The sequence below is a fragment of the Pinus tabuliformis genome, chromosome 6, assembly GCF_031772625.1.
Source record: "Pinus tabuliformis cultivar Carrire ecotype Pingquan chromosome 6, CPIR1, whole genome shotgun sequence".
NCBI lineage: Eukaryota > Viridiplantae > Streptophyta > Pinopsida > Pinales > Pinaceae > Pinus > Pinus tabuliformis.
The window spans coordinates 79090835-79098941 of NC_142292.1; positions in this window are offsets into that span (position 1 = coordinate 79090835).

An 8107-nucleotide genomic window follows, 5' to 3' on the forward strand; every position below is an offset into this window, starting at 1 on the left:
GATGGGCGAACAGGGTAATGAAGCAGATGAATGGAAGAGATCTTATCGCAAAGGCTTAAGTGACTAGATGGTTGAACAGGATGACTTGCTGAGGTCTTATCGCGGAGGTTAAGTCAAGAGATGGACAGACAAGGTAACGAAGCGATGAATAGTTGAGATCTTATTGTGCGGATTAAGTCAAGAGATGGACGAACAATATTAATCGGAGGATGGATGGCGGAGATCGTATCACAGGGAAAATAAATGTGCAGAAATTATGGAGCAGGTTTCTAAGGCGGTAAGTAGTTTCTCGCGCGCCCTCAAGGCCGTAAGTCGAATTCTGAACTTTCACGCAATTATCCTTACTGCACGACACGTAGCATGAGAAAACCACTTTTCTTGCATGCTCTCCGGCAGATAACAGTCGTGCAATAATCCGTGCGAGATTGGGTGATAGTCATTGGATCAGGCGACGCTGATCGATGGTGGAGATCGGCCAAGCTAATTGGCAATCGGGTGACGCGATACCCATCAGATCAGGAGAGGAAAATCGATGGTGGGGGTTTAAAGTGCATAAAGTGTTGAGGTGATGTGATAGTCGTTAGATCAAGAGATAGATCGACGGTGGAGATTAAAGCACATAAAGTAAGTGGAAGACTTCACGCTAGGCAGCAGTTGGAGAAAATAATGAATCGAACAGTGATTGTGAAGGTTTGTTGTGGATCAGATGGCAAGGAAGTGATGCATGAAGAACATGTTGAAGGAGGTTTCAAAGGAAACAATAGAAAAACCAATGAAGGTGAACAAATAATGCATCGAACAGCAATCTCCATATCTCATGCGAGAACCAAAAACCTATGTTTTTGGGGTTGCTAAAGGGTCTCTTCCTCAAGTCATGGTCCCAAAGGGAGGAGATGAGGTCGAGACACCTACACACAACCTTATGGTGATATTTTCTCCTAACTAACCAGTAAACTGAAAGAAGGCACAAATGGAAGTAAACTACATAAATGCAGCTACTGAAGCAAATGAACATAAAAACCATGAATAATCTACGCTATACTTTTGTAAGGAAAATGAAGCTACTTAAGTAAATAAAACAGAAAACCATGAGTCTATGCTACTTAAGCAAACGAATAGAAAACATGAGTCTATGCTAGCATAACAGTACAATAAATAGGAGCTTTGGCTACTCGGGTCAGGCCCTAACCTAAGAGTTTCAGCTCTCTGAGTTAACTCAAAGCTGGCTTAAAACAGAGCTTATTCTCATTATGAAAACCATGGATTACAGAACAAATTGTCACAATTCTTGCAGCTCAAAAATAAAGTAGACTTTTCACAATAGAAGTCTAAATCCTACTGAGGACATAAACCTCTCTACTTATGCATCTAAAGTCTCTAACGACTTCCTTCTAATTAGGGAGGCTTGGCTCCCAACTCAAAAAAAATTGTTTTTTGTCCTTTTCACTTGCTTGTGTTAGGATATTTTGACGCATAGGACATAGTTAAGTATAACTTGGTCTAGAGTAGAGTTAGGTAAAGTGTGTTTCTTTATTATGTACTTTTGTAACTTACAATATGACGGTCACGATATGTTCTAGACATGAAGTGACCCAACGGTTCATTCTCTCCTCGGTATTACCGATGCTTGATCCATGGCTTAACACCTAATTGGTCCATGATCTCTATTGAAAGAGCATGGAGGGTCATTTGTAGGTTAACCGTTCATGAGAGAAGCTTATGTAAATTTTCATTCTTTTATTAATAAATTGCCTAAAGTGGCTGCATTGGCTCAGGTCGTGGATTGTTTCCCTCTTTGAGGGTTTTAACCACGTCAAGAATACTGGTTTATTGTTCTATGATCTATTTGTGAGCGGTGTCCTTTGGTGTTCTGTCTGAGAAACTTACCCTGTAAATTCCTACAGCTCGGTTGTCTTCTAGTCCCATGATTTGGTTGTTTGCAATCTGAGCTGATGGAGGAATATTTGAATGGAGGGGTAGTAAATGAGGAGGATTTACCTCCTATAATTTACTCTCCCTTGTCCCATTTGAGTCTTTACCAAGGCCTTTGCCACAGTTCCTTGCTTTTATCCTTTGTTCCTACATTTTTCCTTGCTTTTATCCTTTATTCCTGCATTACATGCACATTAGACCACAGAGCAAAATATCCAACTCTAACTCATCTCATAAGCAAAATATAATCAAAGTATGTAATAAGTTGTGAGAATAGTTGGTTTGACTAAGGTAGGAGGTGAATTAAGGCCAATTAAGACCCATATAATTACCCAATGATGAGGCTCATCAATTGTATGAATCTTATTGAAGTGTGTTATTGGCTTAACTCATCACTTTGGATTGTCAACTATTTTTCTTTCCAGTTTGTGATGTCATTCATCTCGTGTGTTCCTTTCAAGTTGCGTACTATTACAGGCTTCTAAAGGATACACTTATTTTCTCCTTCCGTGTGTTAGAACCTCCCCATGCATCTCTCATGACTTGCTACAAGGTCACACACTTGCTTCTGACAAGGATATTTTGCTTATATATGTGCGCTAACACAGTCAAGGCATAGCTTTACTACCCACTACTAGGACTCCTCCTCCAAACGATCTAAGGTCTAATTGGAACTTCTTACTGGGGAGATCCCCTGACATGTTTGTGGGTCCAACAACGTCAACACATTTCCAGATGGAATTAAATGCACATTGTGAGTGTGCCCTGGAACAATGAGTTGGTAATTGTTCACTAAGAGGATAAGTGGTGTAGGATTATAGTGTTGGACATTGGGTGTAGATTCGACCTTGCAGTGGATTCTGCACTTCCTGGGAAGGAGGTGAATCCTGGTATTACTTTGATGGTGGAAGTGTGAGCCTCTGGATTCCCTTGTTGTAGATGCAGGCATCATATCCTTTTATTTTTTGTTTGAGCAAATGTGCATGTGTGTATATGTGTGTATTATTGAAAATATTGTATCGAGCTGGACTTATATAGCTGCTCAATATACATTATGAGTATTTTTTGGATGAAGCAAATTTGTATGTGTGTATATGTGGTTATTATTGTAAATATTGTAATGAGTTGTGTTATAAAGCTCCAGTGAACAGTATGTTTGTCATGTTTTAGAAAATGGTCATTGTAAATACTACAACAAGCTATGTTATAAAGCTTCATGGGTAGTATGTTTTGTTTTCAGCAGTCTTTCTGGTTATAGGTGTCATTGAACACTGAGGACGGTATTCCCCCACGGGGAAGGATTATGTAACAACATTGGTTAAAAAAATCCATGTAAATATAAAAATATAAGACCAACGTCATGGGACATGTATTCCAAGATGAATATTGGGAAAAAATACTAGTGGGGTGTCGCTTCGATTTATTATGGCTAAGGAAATTGGCAAAGGCTTTGGAAAGACATGAGGCATTTATTGACATTTTATTTATGAAAATAAAGGAAATTACGAGAAAAGGAAGGTGAAAGGTCACAAATTGCATGTGATGAGGAAATTGGAGGAAAATAATGGAAAATGAAGAAAATAGAGGCCTCATTGATAAAAATGCTTCGAAGGATCAGTTGGTAAGCTTTTACTCAAGCTTGGACAGTGTGAGCCTTTTATGGGTTCAGCTTTTGAGCTCTCATTTTATTCTCTCTCTCTCATAATCTTGGACACTTAGAGTTTTCTTGGAGCACTCTTGGAGAGTGTGGAATACTTATATTCTTGGAGCAAGAAGGCAAAGGAAGAGGAGGAAAGTGCAAGAGGACATCAAAATCAGCAGCTACAATGGGTTTTTCTTGTAGGTACTGAGTTGCATGTATGTTTTCCTCAATAGTTTGACATGCATGGCACATGTATGTGGTTTATTGGTCATGATCTGTCATTGGCATGGAGGATTGCCTGGATTGACAGTGGATTTTCCTAACCTTGCCATTTCCTAAAGAACCATGGTGTTGTGGGTTCATTTCTTTGTTTTTCTGGTTGGTTCTAATGTTTCATTTAGCTTGGGTTGAGTTACTAGTTCCTAGAAGCCTTGGTTGGACAAACGCTCTGGAAGCCTTGTAACATATTGGGTTGAGTTACTAGTCCTAGAAGCCTTGGTTAGAAAAACGCTCTAGAAGCCCTTAGTGGGTTGAGTTACTAGTCCTGGAATCTCTAGTTGGACAAATGGTTTGAAAGCCTGACATTAGTTATGGGTTGAGTTACTGTCCTGGAAGCCTTGGTTGGAACAAACACTCTAGAGCCCTAGAAGGCTTGGGTAGAGACCAATTTGGTGATGGTTTGTGATGTCCGACCGTGAAGTGGAATCATTGTTTGATGGGTTGAGGTGGTTCGGCCTCTGGAATCCCTAGTTCGGTTTTGATGGATTGTTCCATGAGATCCCACATTCATGCTTGGAATATGGCACGAGGGTGACTGGCTAAAGAGAGATTTGGCTCAACCATGTCTACGATCGGGTGGTTCATGGAAGTACCAAACCTGGTTAGCCTTTGCATCATTAATAATAGGTTATTTCTTCGTGTTAATTCATGAGTATTATACTAGTTTATATGGTTGTTGTTTCCTTGGTATTTCTGTTGTTATTATACTAGTTATGAATATGAATTATGACAATGGCTATATATGGCTCTCATCATGTTTTTACTTGTAAATGAATTAACAATGTATCTATATCCTAATAGACGATAATGCAGTTAATGTGATAAGGAAACAATGCCTCATATACCCCTATGCTCAGCTCTATTGTTAGGACCTGTAGATTTCATATTTGTGATATGTTTGATGAAATGCATGCCATGGCTAGTAAGGGTCCAGTCTAGTCTTTGTTGATGTTTTTGCATATGTATCTCTGTTCCACTATGAAATTTCATTTATAAAGGTGTCATTGAGTTCTAGGCAGTGACCTAAGCTCTAACCCTGAAAAAGTGGCACAAATCTCAGAGTTGAAAGCATAGCACTAGAGAAAAAATTCCCTGGAAGCTCCCTTACCCTTTCTGTGGGAGCTTCTACAGCCTCCCATATGCACCCTTGTCCATATCAAGGGAGCAGCTAGAGGTTTGATGCACTAAAACTTCAGTTGGTCTCAGGGGCAGGTTACCTGAGTGGTTGGGATGGCTCCTGGGAGTTTTATTGCTGATGTGGAAGGTGTATGTGGCATGTTTCCGTCGATTCCACTTCCTTAAGGTGACATAGGAGGTTGAATCCCATCATAGTGGCCTCTCATCGCATATTTACCCCGGTTGGGTGGTTACCTGGGTAGACGTGGGATGAGGTTTTTACATTAACCAAATGTTAAATCCCTGTAGATTGCTAAACTTCTCTCTGGGTTGTGTTTTTCTTTACGAGGGCAACTATTGCACATTTATCAAGGTGTAGGAGGAGAAGAAAACTTAGGTTTTGAAACAACAAACTTACGTATAACACATTTTAAGACCTCTGCCAAGACAAACAATATATGGAGAAAGTGTCAGGCTAGGAAGTAACTCCTTAAGGCAAAAATGATTCGTGTTTATTCCTTCAAGTAAGTCTTCATTAAATACATGAGGGAGAGACTGTTCAGCTCATCTCCTGATGACTGTTCATATTACTTTATCTATTTACATTATATTCACCCAATCATGAGGATTAGGTGTCAACATTCCCCCCCTTAATCTGAAGGGATGTTGGTGAGTCCAAGCATCATTCTGAATCGTTCAAGCTTTTCTCTTCCAAGCGCTTTGGTGAAGATGACTACAATTTGCTCATTTGTGGAACAATGACGAAGATGGATTGTTTTGGCCTCAACATGATGTCGAATTAGATGATATTTAGTATTGATGTGTTTTGTTTGATCATGGAACTTTGGATTCTTGGCCAAGTTTATTGCAGAGGTATTGTCAATCATGAGTGGAGTTGATTGTACTTGTTTTACTTGCAAATCTTCAAGAATTTTCCTGAGCCACACAATTTCTTTTGTTACTTCAGCTGCTGCCATGTATTCTGCTTCTGTTGTGGAATTTGCTGGAACTGATTGTTTGTGTGATCGCCAGGAGACAGCTCCTGATCCAAGACTCATAGCATATCTTGAAGTAGATACCCCAGTTTCTTGATCTCCATCGAAGTCTAAATCAGAGTATCCAATCAAGTTGAAGTCGTCCACCTGTGTATACTTGATTCCAAAGTCTTGAGTTCCCTTCAAGTACCTTAGAACTCTTTTTGTAGTAGACCAATGTCCCTCACAAGGCTTTTGCATAAACCTGGAGAGGATTCCAACAGCAAACGAAATGTCTGGTCTGATAGTAGTTAGGTAGTTGAGACTTCCTACAAGCTGTCTATGCTTTGTTGCATCCTCAAATTATTTTCCTTCAATAGATGTGAGCTTTAAGTTTTGTTCCATTGGAGTAGTAAGAGGATTGCACTCTGTCATGCCAAACCTATTCAACAGATCTCCAATATATTTCTTTTGAGAAATAAATATGGACTTCGGATGTTGGGTTACTTCAATGCCAAGATAGTAATGAACATAGCCCAAATCAGTCATTTCAAAACTTTTCCCCAATTCCTTCTTTATGGATGCAATGTAGCTTTCATTGTTCCCTGTCATCGAATGATCATCTACATATACCACAAGATATACAACTATTTTTCCAACTTTCTTGACAAATAAAGTTGCATCATCAAGATCATAATGTTTGAAATTGAGTTTCAGAAGATGCTCAGTTAGTTTTTCATACCAGGCTCGCGGTGCTTGTTTGAGGCCATACAAGGACTTCACCAGTTTGCATACTTTATGTTCATGTCCTTTCACAGCAAATCCTTCAGGTTGGGACATAAAAACATTCTCTTTTATATCTCCATTCAAGAAAGCAATTTTTACATCCATTTGATGGACTTTCCAACCGTTCTGAGCTGTTAGGGAAAAGAGTGTCCGAATGGTAGCCCATTTTGTTGTGGGGGCAAAAGTCTCCTCATAATCGACCTCTTCCTTCTATGCAAAGCCTTTTTCCACAAGCCTAGCTTTGTTCTTGTCAAGTGAGCCATCAGTGTTATGCTTGTTCTTGTAGACCCACTTGTAGCCAATTGGTTTGGTTCCTAATGGAGGATCAACCAGCTTCCAAGTGTCGTTCTTTATGAGGGCATCATACTCCTTTTGCATTGCTTCTTTCCATTCATTGTGAGAAGCAGCTTCTTTGAAGGAATTTGGTTCAAAATCTGTAGACAAGTTCAATTCAAAATCATAAGAAACATCCATATCAACAGGTGAATTAGAGTCATCCACATCACGTCCATTTTGTCGGTTTGAATTTCTAGTTCCTGTCTTTCCAACCTCATCAAGATGAACACTTTCAAGTGTCTTTGTCAGCCACTTTGGGGGACCTTTCTCAGATGGTCCAGGCTGCTCCATTGATTGAGTTGGGACTAAATCAAGATTGAGTCTCCCAATTCTATCAATCACATCACTTAAAGCATCATCCATTGTTGGAGTTTCATGTGGGGGAGAGTGTTCTTCAGAAGAAGATTCCACATGTTGATCTAGTATAGGAATCCCCCCTTCAAGATGTGGAATCTGATTATCAAATTCTTGAAATGATTTTGCTTTTACGAATCTATCCAAGCAATCAAGTTGCCGCTCAACAACATTGTCAGTTTTGGATGATTCAAGAAAAATTACATCTCTAGATACAACAAACTTTTTATTTACTTCATCATAGAGACGGTATGCTTTGGAGGTGTTTGAATACCCCAAGAAGATACACTTACGACTTCCTACACCAAGTTTGTTTCTATGTACCTTTGGTATCAAGGCATATCAGGTGGAACCAAAGACCCTGAGATGCTTTACCGAAGGAACATGTCCATACCACATTTCATGAGTCTTGTTTCTAATAGCATTAGATGGACATCTATTTTTTATATATGCAGCACATAGAACAACATCAACCCAAAACATTATCTTTACATTTTTGAAGAAGAGCATGGATTGTACCATATTTAAGATTGTCCTATTCATCCTTTAAGCTACACCATTCTGTTGGGGATTATAAGGTATAGTTGTTTGATGTTTGATCCCATGTTGGCGAAGATAGTTTTCAAATTCATTTGATGTGTATTTTTTTCCATTATCAGTGCGAATAGACCCAATATGAGATTGTGCA